The following is a 24,925-nucleotide window of genomic DNA, read 5'->3' on the forward strand; positions in this document are numbered from 1 at the left end:
TGAACTCTCCAGCTTATGAGAAAGCTCTGCTATTTTCCGTTTCCCAGTATCTGATATATACTCTTAAACTCTCCTGAAATTGTGAATTTTGATAGGGATTAACTGGTGGTGTCAGACATGGGAATGGAGTTTATGAAATTGATGTTTGTCAGGAGAAAGTGGAAAGGTGAAATACACATTTCCCTTTTCTAAAGTTGGATTGATGACAGTTGTTTGGAAGACAGGTAAAATGGAACAGGGTGGTTTGCAATCTGCAGTTTTCCAACCAGACTCTGGCAATCTTGAAGAGAAGTTTTCTGATTACAGAAGTTGACAACAAAAAATGAGGGAATAAAAAGTAATTTATTGGAGATTGCTATAAATTACTCCGTACCAAAACTCTTTATACTGAATGAACAAATTATACACTCCCACACACAGGTGCAGGAAAATGCCAGAAGGTCTTGAAACCACAAGAAGACTTTTGAGGACAATGTTACATACAGAGTTACCAGACCTTAGCTGAAATCCTCACAGAGGCTGGAGCTGTTGTGAATTTCACTGCCTACATTTCTGCTGGCAGCTGCTACAGCTACAGCAGGAGGCATCAGGCTGCCGTACACATCCCCGGAGCTGACTGAGTAACCGCAGTGGTGCTTGGAGTGTGTTAATTCCTGCTCAGCCTCTTCTGAAATCTGCCTCCCCCAATTCTCACAGATTCCTTTAAAGCCCTCAGGGATACACTGTTATTAGATGTTTCTGCAAGGGAAGGGACAGATTATGGGCATCAGCTGATGTCTGTGGCTTTTCTTACTCTTTCATTATGAATGTAGAAGAGAGGACTAAGTCCAGCTTTGATTAATATTACTGCCTGTTCTGTTCTGTTCTTCGTTTGCATTATACCACTTCATTTCTGGTAACGTCTTGGTCTAGCTACAGTTAATATTTGTGAGGCAGTGCAATGATGTCTTATTTGTTCTGTCTAATTTTTCAGAAATGTCTGCTGCAGTGGCATAGTAAACAGCTTTTGTAGACTTTTACCATGAGCTGTACTCAAAGGGATTTTTTTGGGGTTATATCAAATAAGCAGTGAACACTCAGTTTCAGTTTTGTTTTCAAAGATATTGCAAAATAATGTGCCATCACTAAACAGGAATTTCTTAATCCCCAGTCCTTGACTACAGAAAAATTGACTGACAAGTCAGTTCTGGGTGAAAAGCTGAGATGAGCACTGAGAAATGCTAGTGTGCGGAAGATTATATTTATACTTTCTCTGCTATAAGTCATCATCAATGATGCTGCTAAATGTTCATCTGTGTTTCAAGAAGGTATGAATCACTTTAGTGATTCCAGCTGACATGTGAAGTTGGGGAGGGGGCTTAGAAAGGAAGAATTTAATGTCCTTCAACCCTGCAGAGTGTTAGGAGCTTACTCAGCTCTCTAGTAGGCTGTTTTTGTAGTAAGGGAGAATTTTTCTGCAGATGACAAAGCAAGAAACTTATTTCAATGTCAAAATGCTGAAACAGAAGACATTTGCTGCTGTATGTGTAATTCAAAGACCAGGAGATGGATGAGCAAAGGGACCATTTCAAATTAAACAATATAATAAGAATAACCTTCTTTCTAAAGAGAGATTGAATGTTGTCATATGGAAACTGTTCTCAAAATAATAGTTTATCAGTAAGAATTAATTTCATTTTTTTAAATGCTAGGTATGCACCTGTGCCCCTCATTCATATTTGCAATTGCCACAGCTATAGGAACAAATTGGATATACAGATAACAAGGAACTGAAATTTCATGCTGATTGCTGCTCCAGCTGTGAACTTGAGCACAACAGTGTGTGCGTGTTCCATGGCAGTTGTGCTCATCTTGGTGTGTAAGGCCTTCAGTGTAGTGAGGTATTTAAGATGGTGCTTATTCAGGGAAACTTTTACTTTTAAATGTGTTCTTATGTTGAGGATACAATTAAGAACTATTCTTGAACAGGGAAGATTCCATTGCTCAATGCCTGAAATATGATTTAAAGGCTGTAAGTGATCTTACAGTTGCTCTTTTTTTTTATAAATTCAGTAACACTGGATTCTTATGACTTACTTGCACCTACAGCTCCCTAAATAATTTTCAGCAAGGTTTGATCTGTATTTCTGATTCCAAAACCACTTCCATACAAGTAATATCAACACTACTACATGTTCTTCAGCAGTGCACTTCAAAGCACGATACAAACATAAGTGTAAATATTTTCATAGTACAGAGAGAGGAGAAAAGAGGGAAGTACCTTCTTGGCTGCACACTAGACGCCTCTCAAGGTGATAGGCACAAGTCAGGTCCCCGTGCTCTGAAACTGGAGTACCAGGCTGTGAAACTTCCTTCTTGCTGAACTAGAGTTCTGTCTGGGCAGAGGGAGGGGCTGGAGCCAGGTGCAGAATCCCGCTGTAAGGTTGTTCAAGTGACATAGATTCTCACTTGCAGTACTTGGCCACTTGAATTTCAGTGTCTTGTAGAGCTAAGCTGTATTTGTTTTCAGCAAGGCAGGGTTTTCCTCAGCCCTCAGCAGCAGTGTGGTGTGGAGATCCCTTGATTACACAAATGTTTCCTGTTGTGACATGCACAGGCTGGGCTCTGTTAGCATTGCAGTTAAACAGTCAGGAGGTGCAGCTTCCTTAGCAAATTTTGGAATTTCTTCTCCAGGACAAACTTCTTGTTCCCATCACATGAAGAAAGAAAGGAAACAGCAGCACTTCCATTGCAGTTCAAGGCAATGAGCAGCTGATCCTGAGTTAACCGTACGGCTGAAAGCCACGTGCAGAGAAAACAAACTTGAGGAAAAGGAACCCCAGCTTTGTTATACCTGGATTGATTACAGGTCTGTGTTATCCATTCTAGTGTTATATTAAATGCTGTGTTAAAATTAAACCAGTATTTTACAGATTTTGCTTTTAATTTATGTTGATACTATTTGCAAAGCCAGACCTTGTAATTGCCAGTAGACTCAGCGACCCCATACACTAATCCTCTTACTGTGTCTTTGACTCTTCCATTTTAAGCTATTTGTTTTGTTTGTTTGTTTTTTAGAGAAAAAGAGCTTTGCTGCCTGTTAAATATTAATGCACTAAAAGATTCTCTTCCAGAACTTTATAAATCCTTCCTTGCAATTATTTCTTTTTATCTTTCTTGCTCATATGGTGTCTTAAGCCCTTTTTGTTTCAGAGCTCTACAACTCCTCAAGGTACAGTATTCATCACTACTGATAGAGATGGATTAATGTGGATTCATTAAGCTGCAGCCAACATAGTGACTTGAATGTAATGGTTTTACATAATGCCCTAAATAGCATGACTGGCGCATTTGAAGTGACCCAAGAGATTCCAACGTTTTTGATATCAGCTTTTCATGAGGTTAGTCATCTCCCATTAATTCCCTTGTAAATATCTTAGAGGATACTGTCTGTTGTTTAAAGGCTGTGCATAAAGGCCTTTCATGTGAGACTGAGGATATGTTTCCGCCATACAGCAGGTTTGGCAACAAAGTTGGCTTAGAAAGGTCGTGCCCCTACTCACTGGTATTTGCCTCTTCTGCATGGTGTGCTGCTACTCCAGTGTGCCAGGATGATGGGAGCAGCACTGTCGGCAGGGTAATGGGAATGTTCTGCATTAAAACAAATTGCGCCTGAAGAATCTCAGGTATCCCTTTAATACAGTAAGAATCTGTCACATAAACGCAAGTTAGTTATTTGTGAATGGCATAAGCATTGAAGTGAGAATAGCATAGGGGAAGCTAAAGCCTCAAAATATCTGTTACTGATGAGTTATCCTAGTACAGAGTGCTATGAACAGCTGCATCTACAGTACTTTACTTGAAGGATAAACAAAGATCCACATTTTACCCTTTGAAGGAGCCTTTCTAATTTATTTCTTCAATACCGAAGGTGTCTCTTGTTAAGAGTAAACATAGAAATCCTCGAAGGAAATTAACAAAATAAAGCCTTATACAATTAAAATATTGGCAGGATCAACTTAGAAGTTAATACTAAAATAGCTCACTGTCACTTCTGTGGCACCCCTGGCAGCCCTCTCAGAAAGGCTTCCAGGAAATCTGTACAGAACATATCTGAGCTGTCTTTGATGAAAATGACTATAAGGAGTTAAATCTAGGAGAGTAGGGGGTTTGTTTTGTTCCTTAGCTATTCTAGTGACAAAATGCCCATTGACTTCTAGGCTGGGAGCCATGAACTTGTGTGCAGAATCACTTTCATGTGTCATGTCAGCAGCACATGAAAAGGTGCCTCGGTTTCAGCCCTCCACCCCTCCCTTGCACACTGGCTCAGCCGTTTCAGCTGTGACTGCGCAGTCACAGGGCTGTGACACGCTGTTGCATGAGATTAAGAGAGCTCTTTGTAACACACTGGAACGATGGGAATGAGCTTGGTATTCATGGGTGAGGCTAAACCAAACTTCCAGGAAAATGAGTCTATCATTTCACCGGCAGATCACGTGGCTCCCCGTACGGTAACCCACAGTGGGGGTTACTGTGATGCCCTGCTCTGTGCTCTCTGTCAGTCTGTGGAGAAGCTGGCCTGGGACGGTGCAGAAGAGAAGCCATAGGAAAGGGAGAACAGCTAATATTTTGGGATCTGGGTTTGACTGAAGTGAAAGCCTGCATTGTTAGCTTCGCAGATGTTAGTCAGGATACTTCAAACTACAGTCATGTGTATATAATTGGCATTGAAACTCTTTCAGAGGCAGCATCATCCTGCTTTTGGCTTTCCAAAGGTGTCCTTTGTTGCTTTCTAAGTGCCAAGAACAAATCTGAATGCTCTGTGAGACTCCACCTGATCTGGTCAGAGCAAGGGTAAACCAGGTTCTCCAAACGGATGTGAATTCTCATTGCTAGAGTAGAATAAGCTCGTCGTTTTCCCAAGCTCATACATGCCCGGGCAGCATCACTGGTAGCATGTTCTCCAAGATATTTGGTGCCTGTGACCTAACTACTCCACAGATCAAGACATGCCTTGGGGTTAAATTTTCATCAGCCTCTTGATAAGGCAGGCAATGAACCCATTGTGAAAACCCATTGGTGGCCCCCACGCAGTTGGGAAATGGTGTGTTTGAAAGTCAGCTGGATTTTTAGGAACACTGTTTATGCCAACAGGTACTGATAACCTGCTTTCATAATAATAGCACAAATTTCACTTTCCGACAACCTGACGTGCTTCTTTGCCACACCAAACAGATCTGTCCTGCACCAGAAGTGGATCTGGAATGCCATACTGCCAGGAAGCAAAGCTTTCCAGCATTCTTTTTCTGACCAAAAAAATGGTGGTGCACACGGTGAAGAGTTTACTTGCAGAATTGAAGAGACAGAAGGATGGAGCTGCCTTGGTACCTGTGACTGTGAGCAATCAGGCTTTTGAAAGAAGCCCAGCATGGTGGGGTTTTCCATGAGATTGGTCCATAGTACAGCACACAAGAGCCAGCCAGAGAGCTGTTCTCCACAACGATTGCAGTCAGGCTGCTGGCTAGGGTTTATATTCGCCACACAGCTGGGCTGCAGGCATTTCTGGATCATAGCCAAGTATTTTGTGTCCTACCATTCTTGGCTGCCCTTTTATATTTTCTTCATATCAGATCCCAGCATACAAGGAACTTGGAGCAGATTTTTAGGTGGCTGCTGGAAACCCATTTATCACATTATTCCCCACATGGTGGCATTGCTTGCAAAAAGTATACACGGATTGCAAGTGTGTGATGTTTTGTTCTCGGGTGCTTTAGCCAGAGTTCTCCTGCCTCGAGGGAGCAGGCATGCCTGCTCCTCTTCACTTACTCTGAGATTGAATGCTCTTCCAAATCAGATGGACCATGAAGGTCTCTGAGACCAGCAGCCAGGCTCAGGGGCCCTCAGGGAAGCTGTGTAGGAACATGCAGAAAGCAACTACTAGAAAGGCTCTACTGACTCTCCTTCTGTCGTCAGTGGTGTGGACCAGGTGTCAAAGGAGCGGTCACATTGCTCTGGAGCCACCATGGAGTGACAGAGGTCAGGCAGGCACAAATGCAGGCTGCTCCATGACCATCCCTGAAAGGATGCACTGACTGAAGAAAGCCAAGGAATCTGGAAAGCCTCTGTATGAGATGTCTAATGAACACATCTCATCAAGAGGAAGTATTGGTAAGTAATGTGCATTACAGTGGATGACCTCTGGACCTCCTCAGGGGGTCATCCTTCCAGGAGCAGGGTGAACGTCAAAGTGAGATCACATCACCCAGGGCCTCGCCATGCACAAAACCTCAGTGAGGCAAGACCTGGCAGGCTGGAATTAGCAGGCTGAGTCACTCAGCCAGGAATCAGTTGTCAATGTGGTCGCTGTTGAACGAGTGTAACGACAGATTGTCAAATACCTAAACAAGGGCTGCTTCTTGGCAAGAGTCGAGATACTGAAATGATTTGTAAATCATCTGCAGGATTTCCTACCTACATCTTTTCAGCAGCAAAAGTGGATTAGACTACTGGTCCTTCTAGATAGCATCCTGTTGCAAAGGGGTTGTTACCACACACTTCAAGGGAAGATGAAAGGACAGTGATGGTAGATGGTGTGGGACAACCAGTCTCAGAAACCTATTCCCAAACCGTCGCAGTGGTTGGATGCTGGCTTTACCCCAAAAACATGAGTATAAATCCCTTTCAAAGCTCCTGTTTGTTTTTATGCATGTATTACCAGTCCTCTTTTGGCTCCTGCTGAGATTTTGGTTGTGATGATACTAGGTTGGAAGGATTTGGCTGAGTAATTGCATGCTGTGCAAAAAATTTATTTCCTTTTTATCAGTTTTAAATGTGTCCGTTTTCAATTTAATTGAATATTCCTTTTTGTTTAAACTGTGGAAGGGAAACCAGCAGCATGTATTTGTGAGTGGATTTCCTGGACAGGGGCTGGGATTTGTTTCCCTCTGCTTCAAACCAGGAGAAAATCACAGCAGAGTAGAATACGCAAATTAAGGGTTCTGGTTAATCAAACTCAATAGTAATTTGGAACAAAAAGAAAGTCTTAGGGGATTTAGTCCTTACAACACACCCATATTTTTTTCTCTGCCTCGCTTCCCCCTTCTTCTTTCAGGAATGATTCAATACAATATCTTGTGAGAAATCTATAAATTTCTCATTGAGCAAGCTACTGGAAAGTCTCCCGGCTCGTGGCAGGGAGGTTGGAAATAGATGGTCTTTAAGTCCCTTCCAATCCAAACCATTCTGTGCTTCTATGACTAAAAATCAAGGCAAAAATCAAGGCAAAATCAATCAAACTCCTTAACCCTACTGCTTTTTTCCAGCTGTAAAACAGTCACCAGACCATCCTTTATTCAAGGGGCTAATTAAGTATGATCCCTTTTTCCTTCTTGGAAAGGTTATTAGAAAAGAACCCAAGCAATGTCTTTGTTATATTTTCACTGAGAAAGTTCCTTCTTTGGCAGAGGAAGGGTAATTGTGATAGCAAGCTGCTTCTGTTCCCAAATTCCCTGATGTGCTGGGGTCATGTTGCATATTTGCACTCTGCTTTAACAAGGAACAACAACAGAGACAGAAGGGCTTATTTTTGGTGTCACTACATTTAGAGCAGATGTTATAGGCTCAATTATCCTGGTACTTCAGCTGTAACATTGCATTATTCTCTAAGCTCCGTATCCTTGGCTGAAATTGTTTTGTTGGAAGACACTGCTTTCCAAAAGCTGGTGCTTCTGCTCCCCCACTTAGTATAGCCTGGCAGCTACCTTCAGGAAGCAAATTTATCATTTTGGATTGCTTCTGCACCGTAGCTACAAATCACATTGAATGTACTGCTGAACAAAACATGTTTTGTAATGTGGAGCATCTGCCCATTATAAGAATATCCAGCATTTTAACGCCAGATCATTAGTCACCAAGTGTAAATTGATAGGTTATCAAGTTCTGCATATTTCAGTCAGTGTTCAAATAAACCCCACTTGTGTAATGCAGGAATATTCTAAGTTCAGCATCCTCACAGTATAGGTATCTCCATATATAACAGTGTTGTGAAACAGAAAGACACGTCCTGCAGCTCCTGAATCACAGCTTTGAAATGCAGCATGACAATTATTTCATTTTGAGGCCAATGGTGATGAGCTCTGTGAGCATGGCGAGTAATTAGAAGAAATAGGGATCACTTGACTCATCTTTTCTTCCTGCCTTTGCCAGGTCTTTAAAGATACCATTTTCACCATCTAAAGCCTACTCTGTTCATTTACTGTATCTTATTGTTCTGGAGTTATGTTTATGAAAAGGGACTCTACGTTTTTAATTTAAAGGTTTTTTTTCTCTTTGAAGCAATGAACCCATTTTAAATGCTTTCTGGAAAGGTGATGTTATTCAGAATGAGTAAATGGAGATGAAAATAACTGAAAATAATGAGTCAAGCCAATAAAACTGGCAGAGGAGTCAGCCAAATGGTAGCTTAAAGAAGGCAGATCACATATTAAAAAAGAATTGAATCATTTTCTTTTTAAAATTCAACTAGACACACAATTCCTTATCTCTGTCACCTAACATTTGCCACATCTTCTACTTTATGAACACAAACACTTTGCTTGGTAAAAAGGCAGAATCTTTCACTACAATGTATAGCAAGATGTGGCTGTTTTACACTGTTTCTGTTATTAAGTAGTGTTACAACAAGAGGGGGCTTGTTAAAATTTTATTGTTTTAGTAGCAGCATTCTCCAGAAAAAATATTAATATATTTCCTACACTGGGACTGTCTGAACAGATTATCCAACAATTACATATTAATTATTAATCACCCAGTGCTTCGGAAGCCACCCTGTGGCTCTCTAGTGCAGGAACTCTACTGCTTCTGCAACCTAATGATATGATTTTCCCAGCTGCGGTGTTGCAGTGCTCAGCCAGACGGAAGGTTAATGACAGAGGGAGACATAAAGTTATAGGGATGCCTAGGGTTATACCTCACCTTGCTTGGAGGAGGTTATGAAACAGTAACCTAAACAAATTCAGCAGGCAAAATACAGAAAACTAGTTAGATGACGGATTATAGTTAGGATTGCAGTGGGCATGTGTTTTAAGTGGTCTGTATAGGGATTAATGGAAATACCTAAAAATAAGCAAATAGGGAAGATCTTCTCCTCCCACATTCCCCAAGAACACCTTTTCTGAGTCCATGTTTAAGTGACAAGCCTGAGAACTGTGATTTGCATTATCTGTACGCATTCTTGCCTGTACATGGCTACCACTCAGAAAAACAAGATTGATTTCTCATTCTCAAGCACATTTATAATGTCTGTGCAAATGAATGTAGGGCATATTCTGGCTAGATCAATATTTATGCAGCCTACTTTAGAAAGCAAGGGAGTTGCTTCTGAGCAGCAGGGGATCTTGTAATTCCTTTTCCTATGGTTTCCTCTTTTCCTCGTTTTCAGTGAAATTTGTTTGCATAATGCTCCATGCTCGCAGACAATTAAAGGGAGTTTTCATGAAAGCCCCTCCAAAGGGCCGAGCTGCTGCTGGCCCCAGCACAGCGCCTGTGCCTGGGGAGTCCCTGGGGCGGAGGGAGGTGTGGGTGAGCCCATGGAGCTGCAGGTTAGGCCCGTGGCAGCAGGTTGGCCCCAGGAATGTGTGGCTGTGGCAAGGTGTGCAGAGGCAGTGAGGGTTTGTGCCGCTCCCCACGGGGACCGGGGGCTTTCCTCGCCAGCTGGAAGTGAAGCTGGTGGCTTCTGCCCCCTCCCTCCAGCTCCATCGAGCCACTTGTCTTTGGCTTTGCGCACTTCATTCCACTTGCGAAGAGCAACAATTAATTATCCTAATCAAACCCAACTGCAGAATATCGAATACTGTGGTTTGTTTCATTCTTCAAGGTTCACCTCTTTTGTGCACACATTTCCCCATTCCGTTGTCACAGCTAATCTCTTTCATTCATTTCGAAATGGTGGGCAGGGGGCCAGGGGAGAACAGAACACATAACAAATCAAAAGGCAGTAGCAAAACATTAAAAAGAGCCAATCTCCCAGCAGTATGCCAGCATCCATGTTTGAAAGGATCTTCCTAAACAGCTGTTTTCTCACAGCACAGCTTTCATTTTGTTGATGCTTAGGAGGAAGCACCTTCACTGACCCACAGACAGAAGGTGGCCTTTGTGAATAACCTTTAGTTTTCCTTCTGCCATATTTACCAGATTTTTTTTTTTTAATCTGACTTGATTAAACTCAAGGGCCTTCAAATGCCCCTGGTAATGCAAATTCCTGCACAGTGATGCATGTCTTTGGAAATTAATTGGGAGATGATTACAAGTAACTTTCAGTATTGGTATCTTCTGATTCACTGTCAATTTAATTTGCCATCAAATAAAATACACTTTATGTATATAAAGTATTCCCTGCAAGCATTATTTTTTTCTAAAGAAGCTCTGCCATGATGCAAACATGACAAGCTCTAGGCTATTAAATCATCTTGATTTCCATGGCCATAGCACTGAAATGCAGCATTAGCAAATACAATTTATTGAATGCCTCTGTAGTAAATAGTTCCATTTTTTTTCAAGTGACTAACTAGGCAATAAGAACCCTGTCACTTCTGTGTTGACAAAGTATCTTAGTTACTGAGTAACTATAGAGATGTTTTCCTTATGTTTGACGTAATTATCAAAATGCCTTCCAATAGCTGGTGAAAATGTTAAGGCTCAAAGAGTAATTCCTAGAGTGTAGTTCACTGTTTGCAGAGACATACAAATCAGAGTGGCACAGGCCAGCTATGCACCCGCAACTAAAAAGATCTTCAATGCATTTCTTCTTGCCGTCAGTCCATTTGGAGCAAACTGGAACATCTGAGGCTGCCCTCCAAATCAAGTTTCAGATTCGGTCAGCCTCAGGCACACGGCCAGGAGAAGAGACAGCCACAGACACCCTAGGGCATAAGTCGCAAATTAATTTGCTTCCCTTAAAGCTCCAGCTGCTGGAGTTCTGTGATTAGGTAAGGACTTACACTCTGTGTTGGCTTGTTCAGAAAGAGGGGTGCAGTTGAAAGTATGTGCAAAGCTTGTCCCAAGAGCCCCAAATCCGAAAGGATACTGGTTTTGCTACTTCCCTGATCTGTAGGCAAATCTTTCTTCACAGGTCCCCGGCCTGTGCTGTTTCAGTACTTAGGGGTGGTTCAGATTTTGCCCTGCTGCTGTTAGCTCTCTACAGATCTTTACTATTGGGAGCCTCTGGCAGACATCCCAAAGCTGGATGTGTCCTATGGCCTGAAGAACATGGACTAGTGCACTGTGGTGGGGGACATTTCCTGCTTGGCATTCATGCTGTGCTCTGCATGGGTGATTTTTCTCCTGTAAGTGATGCATAACATGTAGAATTCCAGCCTGAGCTGTACTCAATGAAAAATGAAGGCTGGAAGGGATCCCAGTGGGATATTTACTGTCTCTTACTGGCTTAGGGTATTATAGATACCATACAAAAATATTACTTACTGTATAATGTCAACAATAATATATAAACTGTACCCATGTTGTTCCAACAGGTTGTCTTTTAGATATGCAGTGATGGAGACTCCATCACCTCCATGTCTGGCTGCTGTCTGTCCTCTGCCCCACTGCCCTGACCAGCTATAATTATTTCTCAGTGACTAACCCGAAACTGCCTTGCAGATAATTGCCTTCCGCTTTGCAGCCCCACATGTTGAAATACCCTTTTTTCCTTCTTCAGGTGGAACAAGGGCAGTGCCTTTGGACTTTCCTCATAGGTGATGTTCTCCAGGCCCCCTGTTAGCCACAGGACTGCCCCTGTGTCCAGCTTGGGGGGGCTCTCAATCTGGAAGAGCCATACCCCAAAACCACTGCCTGACTTCCAGCAGGGTAGAGGAAAAGGGCTTGTGCCTGCACCTTGTGAGCCATGCCCTTGTTGGTACATCCCAGCATGGCGTTTGCCTTTGTCTCAGAAACACGGTGCTTCCAGGCTTTAGCTCACAAGCCAGCTTCCTGCCCAGTAATCTGCCAGCCAGGCTATTGCCTGGCTGGATTTGTCCATTGCTCCTGCCTGATAGCACCAGCTCATATGAACTTGTCCCTGTTCTGAATTGCGCCCTGTGTTTCCCCCCACCCCAGGACAGCGTCCCCTCAGCGACAGCAGTGACAATGCCAGCCCTGGCACCAGCCTGCCCTGCTGTTCCTGGTACAGCCACTGCGCCTGCTGTCACTCCCCCTCTTGCGACAATTTGACAAGCCTTGTGTCACCCTCTTGTAAATTTCTCTTTTGAGCTTACTTATGATGAGAATGGCATCAGAGACACTGTCAAAACCACTTGGAAGCCAAGATATGTGACATCTACTGCCTCTCTCCTTTCTGTAAGACTGATGATTAGCCATAAAAGGAAATAAATTTGCTTTAGCTCATTTAGTGCTCATTCCTTTTATCATCATGTGTGAACTAGTCCATATTTGATTCTATGCTCCAATATTTCCAGGGCATTGACATGAAGTTTTCTCGTTTGCCCTCAGTTTTAAAGGCAGCCACCCTATTTGTCCATCTCCATGACAAGTCACAGGTTGACTCATCCTCCATCAAGTCTGACAGACAACTAACTACTCATGGCCCAAAGGTGCCATTATCCAGGTCTTCAAGTATCTGAGGTCAAAGTATCGCTGCCAATTTGCAAATAATTAACTTCTACATGAACTCTTTCCTTGTTAGAATCATCCATCTTTCCCACTGGTGCTGCTGGTGTTTGTGTTACCCACCCACATGCAACTGGTGTTTTGGGGAAGAAAAGTAGAAACTAAAGGCACTAAACACTTCTACAGAAAGGAGCGCGATGAAAGCATTCCTGTTTCAGGAATTAGAGATCATAGAATCATAGAATTGGATTCCTGATCTGATTCACATTGGAATGTGGTTCCCAGTGTCCCTTGATAATCCCCTCTCGGCTTACACCTTGGCCCTTGCTTGCCTCTTCATGTTGGGGCAATGCTTCGTACGTGCTGCCTGTTGGCTTGCCGGGCCTCCTCTTCCTGGGCATTTCCCTCCTGTGCTGAGGATGGAAGACTGCAACAATTAAGGAGTAAAAAGTTTTAGAGAGCAAATAAGTGAGTCATGCCCTGGTACATGTTACTGTAAATAAAATGAAACAGTGAATCAGCAGATTTCATGGAAACAGACTTGGCTCATGGAGCCAGCACAAGAAATTTGTGCATTCGCAGATCCACCCAGGCGTGGCCATCCCTGGTGCCCAGTGTCCCACCCCAGCTCGCAGGACTGATGAGGCCAATTTCTCACAGTGCTGTTTGCATTGAAAGGAGTCGGTTCAGAGTGAAAAACACTCTTCTGCAGCATAAATCAGCCCTACAGAAACTCGGTGCTCAGCCATACCATTAATGCCAGAGCTGTTGTGCTGCTTCAAACTGGGGAGCAGGGACATTCCCAAGGCAGCACAGGGAGAGACAAGGAGAGGGCAACAGGAATGCCAGGGTGCAGGTGTTTGACATAATCTTTGAAAAAGGCCGGCAGCTGCTCTCTGCCACTCTACCACTACTTCTTTCTCCTCTTTGGCTGACCAAAAAGCACAGGCCAAACATGTTTTGTTAATAATGAAGAAAATTGGCTCTTTGTTGACAGAGCTGCCACTACACATCTCCGGAAGTTCCATGAGCAGCTCTGCTCAGGAAAGCAATGCTTGATTAAACTGAACCCTGGCTTCTGAAATACTGGAGCAAGGGCTGTTGTGGGACTTCATCCAATATAACTGTGTTTTTTTTTTATTGCTCCTCATCTGTTTTCCCTGATTTTGGTAAGGCCAGAGAGCACCTTGGCTCAGCAATCTTTGCTCTCAGCAGTATGAGGACAATCACACACTGAGTGACCTTACTGAGGTGCCTGACTTCTGCCGCCTGGAGTCCTGCCTGAACCCATTTTTCTCTCTCCTTCATGAATATTTATAGCGGCAAAACTAGATATTTCATGAACTAGTGTGGAACTTCAAAATTATTCAATGAGCAGTTTCATATAGAATGAAGTTCCTTGGCAATTCTTCCATATAGTTATATCAGTAAGATTCATGCATGTGCAATTCCCAGGGTGAAATCAATTCTGCTATTTTTTTTAGGAAGGGATAGAAGATTAATGTGACTCTCCACACGTTTTCATCCCCTGACTTTGCTGGTTTCCATTCTATTGTAAAGTGGTGATAGTGCCCCTGCCACTCAATTTCTATTTTCCTGTGCCCACATATTGCTTTCCTCTTCCTAGGGTTGTCTGTTTTACCTTTCCTTTTTGTGTCTCCTTTTTTATCTCACATCTAAGATCACTGTTTTGTTGTGAGACATTGTCTTCCTCAAAATGTATCAATAACAGAGAAATAACGGAGGAGCCAGTCAATGCTGTGGTAGGCGAGAGGAGTAAAGTAGGTTAGGCAGTTAACATTCATCAAATATTTAGTGAGTGACACAAGCCGAGGCCAGCTGTACGGGATCTTGATATGTTTTCTCTTTGTACAACTTGGTTAGTCCATCACACAGCTCCCTGCAGAGCCCCTCAGCACTTACCCGTGGCCCTGACCTACATTTTGTACGGCGGGTGTGCCAGTCTTTCCCCAAATGGCAAATCCCGGTTTGGAAGAGGGTTTTGCTCCCGTTTCAAGGCACCTGCAGCCATGCACAAGCAGAAATCCAGCATCTGGGCCCTGCCTGCCCTGGCTGTGACCTGAGCTGCTGTTGTAGGTAAATGTTCCTAAGCCCTTACTGTAAAATGGTCTCTGTGTTTCCCTTTTTCTTATTCAACCCTTTTCTCATCCTACCTTTTCCTTCTTATAGCAGACAGTGCTCTGGGAGAAGCCAGCATCTCCCAGTGGTAAGATCAGCTGAGCTCGCCAAATTTCTCTAAGCCACAGTGCTGGAAGGTTGGGTTTGTCTTGTGCTGGGATTTTTGTTCCCCCAAAACACCAGGAAACCTGCTAAAGAATTATCCTATAATGTCACGGGAATGGGTTATCGATTCAAAAAGGCTTTAAGATTGCCAGGGAGATGAAGCCAGCAAGCACTGTGCCACACCAAGCTTTGTCATGCCACGCACAGTGTGCTGGGCGCTTGCTGTTTCTCTGGGTGCCCACAGTGCCCACCACCTGTGGGGCCAGGTGGCTCCTTACACTGGGCTGCATTACAACGTAAGGGCCCATGGCTGTTCAGAACCCACAGACACAAGGACCTGGGACAAACTGCCTTGCCTCATCCCTTAAATCCCACAGTGTGCCCTTTCCACTGCCAGGCTCTTTTCCTCAGCATCCTGGTGCAGGTGTGCTGCTTCACTCAATGACTGTTTGCTGGCACGTGGATTCCTCTTTCTTTACAGCAAGGTTGGGTCTCCTGACAGCTCCTGCAATTTGTGTGCCCCTATTCCCCCTCTCTGAGCTGCCTGCCAGGAACCCACACACCTTTTGGGCTTCCACAGCCCAGAATCGAGGGGTCCTGCTTCACACATACCTACCGAGTGCATCTCTTTGCCTTCATTTTTGTTCATCTGGGTTGCTCTGCACTGCAGCTCTCTGCCAGGCAGCTCCCTACACGTAGGGCAGATCACAGAAACATGAGGCAGCGGGAAAAGCAGCAGGGGCTCAGGAACGTGCTCCGATTTGCTAAAATTGCTTGATGAAGCTTAGAGCGGCAACTTCAGGCACTTGCAAAATATGTAACAAAAGTAGCACCCTTAGGCAAATATAACCCTAATTTCTTCACACAATAATTAAAAGGGCAAATTTAGGAGAAAATATTAATCCCTGTCCGTAGAAGACTTGCTTTTTTCTTTTTCTCCAGGCTAGGAATATCAATGGAGTTAAACATTTGTTGATGCTTGCACAAGCAGAGCCAGAGCAAGAGAGCTGAGTAAAGGCAAACCTTTCCAAAGGAGAAGCCAGAGTCTGCTGTCGCTGGCAAGATGCAGGGTTCGAAGGAAATGAAGATGAGTGAGATTGCAAAACTGAGATGCCTGCACTTGCAAATTACTTGTAATGGCTCCAGAAACGACTTGCCTAGTGCTGTTGTTTTACCTTTTACCTACCACTAGGTATGCACCTCAGCTCATTAAAGGGCTGTATCGAGACATATAATTTGTTTACAGCTCGTTAATTGCCATTGTAATAACAATAGCGTGATACATGCGAAAGCACGCTGGCGTTTTGGTGGTAGAGTGCAGGCGAGCCTCCCGATGGCAGCTCATTGCTTGCCCAGAGCCCGCTTCCAAAACACTCTTTAGTCCTATTAGGAGTAATTTCGGAGGCAGATTGGGGAGCACGAGTCTTCCCTTTGCCACAGACAGAACACACACGGTTTAAACTTGTTTCCTTCTTAATTACGGGTGAGCAAAGCACAGGCGCTGTTCTTTCCATCTGGGTCATTTAGGGTTTGAAAAGAAGCTAATGAGGAAGCCAAGAGTGGTTCTCTAACTTCTCTATCCAAGTTGTAACACATGCAGTGGTAGAACTTCTCTTGCAGCAGGAGCAATGCCTACTGCTCCCGGCAGAAGATCCTAAGCCATTCCCCTGGGTATCAGCTCAGAGGTTACCGCTTCCCTTTGGACACAGTCCTTAGGCTGACCCAGTGTGCGGGGCTGAAAAAGGTGGTGAATCAGCTCAAAAAAAAAGGACAGAAAGGGAAACACGTATTGTATTGCTGGCTGAACCTCAGGTCCTAATGGGAATTTTGCTTGCCTGATGCAGGGTGCAGATTTTGACTGGGATGCCGTGAATCCTGGTAATGTCCTCCTCTGGCATTTGGTGCTTCTTCTGAAAAAAAAAAATCAGATCTCAGAATATGGAAATGGGCTTTGCACTTATTTTCTCTTAAGAAGAGTTAAAAAACTGCAGGGAAGTAAAAAGGATTTGAAGGTTTTACAAAATATACAGACAACTATTTCTTCTATCAGCTTTAGTAAGTACAGCCAGGTTCTGACTGAGGGGCATAAATTCTCTTTTTTGGAATGGAAACATTTTTCCTAGTAGTTTACTATTCTCTGAAGTTGTCATGAAGCACAGAGCAATTGTCAGCAATGCGCCCCATGAACACAAAAGTATCTTGGATAAACTCTATTACAAGATTTTGCCTTTCAAACATTTTTAATTGCAGTGATCACTGTTTGCCAAGAAATAAAATGTATAAAGAGAAGAGGTTCCGCTTGGTTCAGGAATAGATCTAGAACGATTATTTTTTGGTTATAGAAGGAAAAAGCCTTGCTGTTTTCATTGTGTATCTTGAGAAAAAATCTTTCTTGCCAAGAGATTTTATGAGAAGCACAGGCTGTGCTATAAAATCATGCTGCATTCTTCATTTAATCACAGGGAGCTGATATAAAATGCAGACACTGAAAGCAAGAGATGAAATCTCACGACTTTGTGTGAACCCACTCTTGTGATGGAGGACAACTCCTGACTTTGGTTTTCACTGCAGTAATGTGTAAGTCCTGACAAACACTTTCAATTCATAGCATCTGCTATGTTTCGTGCTACAGCTCCAGAGCCAAGTAAACATCATATCACAGCAGTGGATTTCCCCATTTTCATGACATCAGCTCTTTAGCAGAGCATTTAGTGGCTGAATGCTTTGGTCATGAGTGTGGCCTCTTTCTTGGTCATTTTTCCCAGCTTGACTCAAGTACCAGGCTCTTTCTGGCTTCCCATGTACAGCAGAAATCAATTTCTGATTTCCCCGGAGCCATCACCAGATCTGTATTTGCAGCCAGGGCTGCCTTGCAGGGGTTTCTGCAGCAAGGGGAGAGGCTGTGACACCGACTGTGTCAGCCACAGCACATTTGCCAAAAGCCTTGCGATGTGTGTTATGCAGAGAAAAGCCTTCAGCCCTCCTAGTCTGGTCTTTGTGAGGCTCCTAGCTGAACTTAGATGTCTCTGCCTGGAGGTCCTCTATGATAGTCTACTGGGGACATGGCAGAAGATGGCAGCTTCATCTGTCTCCCAGAACTAACCAAGATGTTGCAACTACAAGGGATTTACAGCAGGATTTTTTTGGAAGCAACAGGAAAAAGATTTTAAGACAGAGCTCACGGGGGCTCTTCTAGAACATCCCTCTTTCTACAAGCCAGATTAACAGGAACAGCTAACTTTCTTTTCTTTTTTTTTTGCCTAGGATGTGCTCCTGTGGCAGCATGAGTGGCTCTGGATTAAACCTGGTACATCTTGAGGAAGCCAGATTTGATAAGGATTGCTTCCCCTGGCTTTTCAAAGCGGGAAATTTAGGTTTTACTGTGACCACATGTAGAAATGTGCTTCATGGAGTTGTCACCATTATGCAATGCACTTGGATTTTGCTGCCACTTTGACTTTTTCCCCTGTGCTCACAAATGGGGTCTCCATGGAAAGCTGTTAGGCACCTTGCATCTTCCACTGGAGCAGACACCACATATTAGTTCAGAAGTGTTATCTTTGTTCCCTCACTTATGCCAAGCACATTAATCTTGATGCAAAACAAATTAAAATGTTGTCATCTATACTGGGACAGTTGCAGGGCAGGCAGTGTCTGTGTAATGTACGTAGACACCACTGTTTAGGGTGTGCTTTGTTACCTGGAATAAATTAGTTGCAGTTTCTTGATCTACAGTATGGGATCCAGCTGTTGTGTAACTCTGGAAGAACCTTCTGTGGTTACACAACATTGCTTGGTATCACCCCCATCTTTGATCCAACTGTGCAATCAAAGCTGTGCTGCGAGCACGAGTGCATTTGTACACCACACATCCCTCTTCCCACCCGCCTGTGTGCAGACACACACATCAAACACCACTTGCTTGTTGGGGCAAACAGGGAACAATCCTCTTTTTCCTGTAGACTGTGAGGGAATTGAGGTCAGAAGCTGAAGCAGGTTCATGACAATGATGATTTTGATTTGAACTGCACTCGTGGATGCTGTTTTACTCACAGGAAAAGCAACCTACCCTTGCCCCAAAGTACCAAACGGCCACACGTCCTCTGCCCAAAATGAGTCTTGTAAATGAAAATGTGGCTTTTGGGCCAGCTCTGCTTTCCATTCCTGACATTTTCCGTCTGGGATTCATAAACCCTGGGTCATTCCCATTTATGTCACATGAAAAGAGGAGGAGAAATCCCGCTCCTGCTGGCCACGTGCGAGCGCTGGCCAACCTTTGTACCCAGGGTCAGCGGAGGTATCGCTGAGCAAGAGGTTTTGCTCCACCCAGAGAAGGAAATGAGTCAGGTGCCACTGTCCATGAGCAGGTGGGGTCACTGGTGCTGCCCGGGGCTGTGGGACAGAGCAAGTGCCAGCTCTACTGTGGCCTTCACTGGGGGTGGGAATGCACAGTCTGATAATATGAGGGTTTTTTACTCTCATCAAGCTCAACACTTTTTCTTTTTTTGGAAAGAAAAAAAAAGGAGGGGACACCTAATTGATGTACTTTTCTCCCACACATGCTGTGGATGTGCACACAAGGATGAAGAGCCATGCACGGAGGGGGGCTGTGTGTACCCTGCTGTCAGTGGCTCCCAGCAGGCTCAGGGCTCTGGTACCAGTCACACAACGTGAAGAGGCATTTCAGCTTCATTGGAGGCCGTGGTTGCGCCTCACCAGAGCCCACCCAGGGTCACTGACATTGGTGCCTCTCTTTACAGCCACAGGTCTCATGCTGTGATCAGTATCTCCAGGCACAGACAAAGAGGGACACCAGCAAGTGGCAACACAACTCCTTATAAGGACCCTCAGAGAAGAGCAATAAAGATCAGAGCTCATCATTTTACAAACACATAGGGACCAGTCCTCATCCCAGAGCTCCTGCAATGCTTCACAGGCAGCAGTGAAGTAGAGAAACCCTGGCAAGTATCTCCTGATGGTGTTTAAGTCCTCAGCTCCCAGTGAAATCAGAAGGCCTAAGTTAGCCTGGAAGATCTGGCTTGAATGAAGCAGGACATGGTCACGGTCCAAGTAGCGCGGTGGTAGAGAAGACAACAATCCTAAATCTCCTGAATCCCGGCCTTGTGCTCTTTCTTCTGAAGTTCATGAGTGCTTAATCTTTGAGAAGCTTATTCTAAGATTTCCATGTTTGTTTAAAGTTTTAAAACAAAACCTAATCACCTGCAGGCAATCATACATGGCTTTTTTTTTTTTCAGTCCCAGATGCAAAACAACCCTAAACCTGCTCTGCAGATCTGCTGACACAGAGGAGACTAAATGCTATTTTGCTGGTCTTTTTAAACACCTTATTGATTTTTTCCTGGGTTCATGTAAGGTTCACAAGTGAGAGTGTTGGTCCTTTGAGTATGACTGTCCATTTTAAGTGCCACTTTCTGCATTAAAGGACAAGCTGCACAAAGGGCCATATGGATAGTAATGCTGAAGGGCTTGCTCGTGGCCCAGAGCCCCATCAGCTTCATTTGAGATATGTTTTTCACCTGATAGAGTTAAAGCATCACAGAGGATGGTGTGGAGGTCGCAGCCTTTTTAACCAAGCATGCTGCTGTTGGCTTCAGAGAGCAATGAATCCAGAGCAATTGGACTTCTGTGAGTGGCAGAGGGGAAGAACCTACTTCTTTTTGGACCTGCTGTCCCACCTTGGTTTGTAATTGCCTGCTTGGTCTTGATACTAAGAGGTCAGACTCTGTCCCCGAGGTGTGGATACAGAGTCACTGCATGAGCCACAGGCACCCTCTGGGCACCAAATTCCTGGGGGCCAAAAAAATCAGGTATACCTATAAACAAAACATAGAATCACTCAATAAATAAATAAGGTCAGAAAATAATCAAGAGATAAGGTCAGAAGGGACTGTCTGGCCCAATCCCTACCCAAAGAACAGCCAGGTTTAAAGTCAGAGTAAGCCTTTGTTGGGAGAGCTTTGCACATCCCTGCAGGAGACACCAACCCTGTGAAAGTTGTTTGCTAATGTTTAATTGGGATTTCCTTGTGTATAACTTCTGTTTGGTGCCTCTCATCCTTTCATTGTGCACTCCCAAAATGAGTCTGGCTCTGTATTTCCTGCAAGGTAGTGTCAGACAGCAGTAAGGTCTCCTTTCAGCCCTCTCTTCTTCAGGCTGGACGAACCCAGCTCTCTTGTCCTTTCCTGGTCTGCCACATAGTTCTGTTGGACTTGCCCTGGTACCAAGGACCCTACAACTGGACATGTCAAACTTAGATGTGGCCTCACAAATGCTTCATGTTTTCTTCGAGAGAGGCTGAAAATTTGTTTGGTTTTTTTATAATCTAGGTTCTCTCAATTTAAGAGGTTGATAAAATACACTACTGACTAATGCTGGACATCTGATACTCAGAAGGATCCTTCAGCTGACCCCACGTGACTGCTCCCTTCTTCTTAGCTGGTTTCTAATTGTCAGAGCAGGGAGGCTCGCGAACAACCTTTTATTGAGAGAAGTAGGACAAAATCCAGCCTAATTACCACTCTAGCAGAGCGAGGGCAATCTGGAACAGAAGTCAACGGTGAGCTGTGGGTGGTGGTAGAGGTTGCAAGCCTCGCACAGGAGTCTCATGATGTCTCTTAAGCCCCTACATTCCTCTGCCCCGTTTTAAAAGGCAAAACCTGTGCTTGTCCTTACCTCAGTGCCCGCAGAGCAGAGCACAGCCTGTGGCAGCGAGCTCGGGCCACGCTTTGGTGCCACTCCTCTTTTCCTCCAAGTGAGCGGAGTCACGCCAGGCAAGCCAGGCCGCTTCTCGCACCCCGCTTTCCTTGCCCCTCCAGGCACAGGCGCTGCTCCCACACGCACCCTCTCTCTTCCACACGGTTCATTCTCCCCCATTGTCTCATTTTTATTTGTTCCTTTTGTAACAAGCTCCACCTTGGCTCTGCGAGGGTGACACAGGCTTCAGCCCAGCGGGGTGCGTGGTCCAGTTTTCCCCACGCCATTCCTTCAGGGTGGCCTCCGTGCATTGGGAAAACATTGCAGTAAGAGCCGACTGGGACTAAAGGCTGAGCTGGCTTTTATTCTGGTGAGTAATCAGGTCACATAAACGCTATTAGACACGATCAGTTTCATGACCTCTGCAGGCAAGTTCTTCAGCAAGGAGGGCAAAGCCTTTGGTGCTCTGCTTCATGGCAGAGCCAGAGCTTTGTGCATTCCTCGGCCAAGTCCTATTGCATTTGAGGCAAACTCTGGGCAGGGAGGCAGGGGCACTGCAGCCAGCTTTGCAAAGCCTGGCTTGTTCCTCTGTACCCTATCCCCGGGACTCTCTGCCTCCATCCCTCTATCCATCCCTCCCTCCCGGCGGGTCTGAGGCAAGCCAAGGCACGTGGCCAGCCTCTGGAGCAGGAGCCAGTGCACACCAGCAGTTTTCAGCCTCAGAATGTTTCCCTTTGAACAGCTTGACAGCAAAAGCTTTCATCCTGGAGAAGACTGACTTGCATCTGCGGCTCGTCCGCCCATGTTACTGGGATTTGCACACCAGTGGCTAAAACCTGGCGTTTTTAAGGTCAAGTGCTTGAGTGGGGTGGAGCTGCCGAGATGGCCTTCACCCCGGCTTCAATCCCCTGCCTGAAAGGTCTCATAGGACAGCCCCAGATACATGGGATGCCTTATAGCTGATTTGCACCTTGGCAAAGCTGCTTAGTATTCATCCTTCAGGGCCAATTGCTGGCTATCATACAGAGCAGGGGCAATTCATGAGGAAGAAAAGGCATCTTTTTGAAAAATAAGCTGGTTTGGGTTTTTTCCCCCGCCAAAAAGCCTGCGAGGCAGAGTGACAGGATGCATGAAGAGAACATTTATGCAGACGAGCAGCATGGCCTATTTAAGAGCAAAGTGAAAGAGCAATTATTCTGCAGCTCCATTCTGATGTTAACCAAAAATAAAAAATGCCAGGGCTCGGCAAAAGGACCACACGCAGCCAAGGAAGCAGCACTGGCAGTGGGGGTGTTACATTGGCAAACGGTCCCTGAGTGGGAAGCAATTGAATGCTGAGGCTCCCACTCACAAAATCACCAACCCAGGGTTTGCAGGAGCAATTGCCATGAGTAAGAGCATTAAAACCCCTCTGTGAGACAGGCTGGAGGCAGTACGGGAATAAAGCCAATTACTGTTGTAGTCTTTTCCCCATCCAGGAAGCCGGGGCTGACTCTGCCCTCTGTTTCTGGCCAGCAGAGCTTGCACAGCCAATGCTGCACCTCAGACAAGGCACGTGGCAAAGCTGCCTGTACGTTCTGGGGGCACAACCCAGCAGCTCTTAGGGAAAGACTTTGGAAGCCTTTGCAGAAGCCCCCACCAACTTACAGTAAGAGAGAGCCGTCAGTTCTGCCTACAAAACAGCTATTTTCTCAGTTTTTATTTTGATGCTTAAAGGAGCTTTTATTTATCCTTGTTTCAGAGAGGGCAAGAAGATACTAAGCTTAAGGGACAAGGGTACCTTCTCTGTTACACAGGTTTCTGAGCAGAAACCTCACCAAGATGAGAAAGAGCAGCTCAAGCAGTGTCAGAATACCTGCAAGTTTCAGCACAGGTGGCCCTCCATCCCCACTTAAACCCTCCACTCTCTGCAGTGGTGATGTACAGTGGAATTCCCTGCTCCTGTGTGTCTAGAAAGCGATTGTTAAAAATTGACCTGCATTTGTGAACTCTGAGGCCCTCAGAAGCAGATTCCCAGAGTAGCCTGCTGAATAGCTCCCACATAGCTTAAAGTTAGCTCTCCTGAAGTCCAGGGTAGCAACTCTGCTCTCCTTTTTTCTCATTACACCGAGAAACAAAGTAAACCGTTTCATGATCACTGTGGCCCACCACCACCACATCCCCCACGAGTCTCTCTCACGCACCTTGGGGCAGAGGGGTCAGCTGCATGCAGCCAAACTCCATTGTGAGCCCCATCCCACAGCCATCAAACAGGCCAGATTCAGGAGCATGGATGTAACCCTGGGCTCCTGACACCAGCTGGATGCATTTCTCCTGGAGCAAATGCCTGCTGCAGATGAGAGGATTTACGCTTTCAGCTTCACACTGCTGTTTACAATCACTGCAGTGGGGGACAAAAGCATCTCTGTGTCTCACGGAGGCATGGAAGTAATTATAAAGAGAATTCTTAAGTGCTCAGATAACTTGAATCTTAAGACCCATCTATACAGTGTAGCTACCTCCTTGAGTCATGGTCTGCAAGCTCAGAAAGAGAAGCAAAAATGCCCCATGCCACAAACAACCCCACAGCTGGATGCTGGGAAAATAGGACAGCTTTCCCTCTGAGCAGGACAGGGAGCGATGCACATGGCTGCATTCACCCTTTCTTCGGGGACATGTTCAGTGCAAAGGAAAAAGCGCTAGAAAGAGAAGGGCAGTGCACGGCACCAGAGGCAGAGAAGAGCCCCATCAGAAGCATTGGTGTCAAGCTTGGCTATCAGACTCCAGCAGGTGTGCCTCCACTGGGATGCAATTCCATTTGTAGGTAGTACAACTGAGGGAAAATTTGATAAAAATAGGTAAAATTGGTGATCGGTTGATAGTCAATCACTTTGTCCATTGGTCCCCCTGCAAAGACCGTGCAGCAAGAACCTCCTTCAGCTGCCTGCACCTGGGTCTCTCACTGCCACCAGAGCCACCCACAGCTACTTGTGGCAGCAATGCAGAGATAGAAAATAAGGTTCAAGACCTACAGGAGACATCCACATGCCTGGAGAGGCAGCTGGAAGCCTGTTGGGATGTACCAAGGTTCCTCAAACGGTGCTAGACATCTACACATGGGCTACTTGAATCAAGGCCCCTGCCTACAACAATAACAGAGCATTAAGGAGGACAGGAGGAGACAGCAGTTTATCAAGGAATTGCAAAGATGAATCTCAAAGGGGGGTGTCCTATAGTTCTTGTTCTGCCTGCCTAAAGAGGACATTTGTATCAGCGGTGGGAATGAAAGGCCACCAGCTGAAGCACAGTCCTGTGGGACATCTAAGGCCCAGCAGCAATGGCTGGGTTGGGGCAGGAGATGGAGACATATTCCCACCTCACCAGC

General features: G+C 45.0%; 1 long non-coding RNA gene across 2 annotated transcripts; it reads left to right on the forward strand.

Annotated features, from left to right (window-relative positions):
• Window positions 1-1,097: 1,097 nt before the first annotated feature.
• On the forward strand, window positions 1,098-23,639 carry LOC116447661. Of its 2 annotated transcripts, XR_004241642.1 has the most exons (5): window positions 1,098-2,848; window positions 3,193-3,380; window positions 3,496-6,147; window positions 17,310-17,424; window positions 18,112-23,639. It is a non-coding gene; the product is annotated as an uncharacterized LOC116447661 (long non-coding RNA). The 2 variants fall into 2 exon arrangements; XR_004241643.1 differs by lacking the exon at window positions 3,496-6,147.
• Window positions 23,640-24,925: the final 1,286 nt, after the last annotated feature.

The sequence above is a fragment of the Corvus moneduloides genome, chromosome 1 (assembly GCF_009650955.1).
Source record: "Corvus moneduloides isolate bCorMon1 chromosome 1, bCorMon1.pri, whole genome shotgun sequence".
Taxonomy (NCBI): domain Eukaryota; kingdom Metazoa; phylum Chordata; class Aves; order Passeriformes; family Corvidae; genus Corvus; species Corvus moneduloides.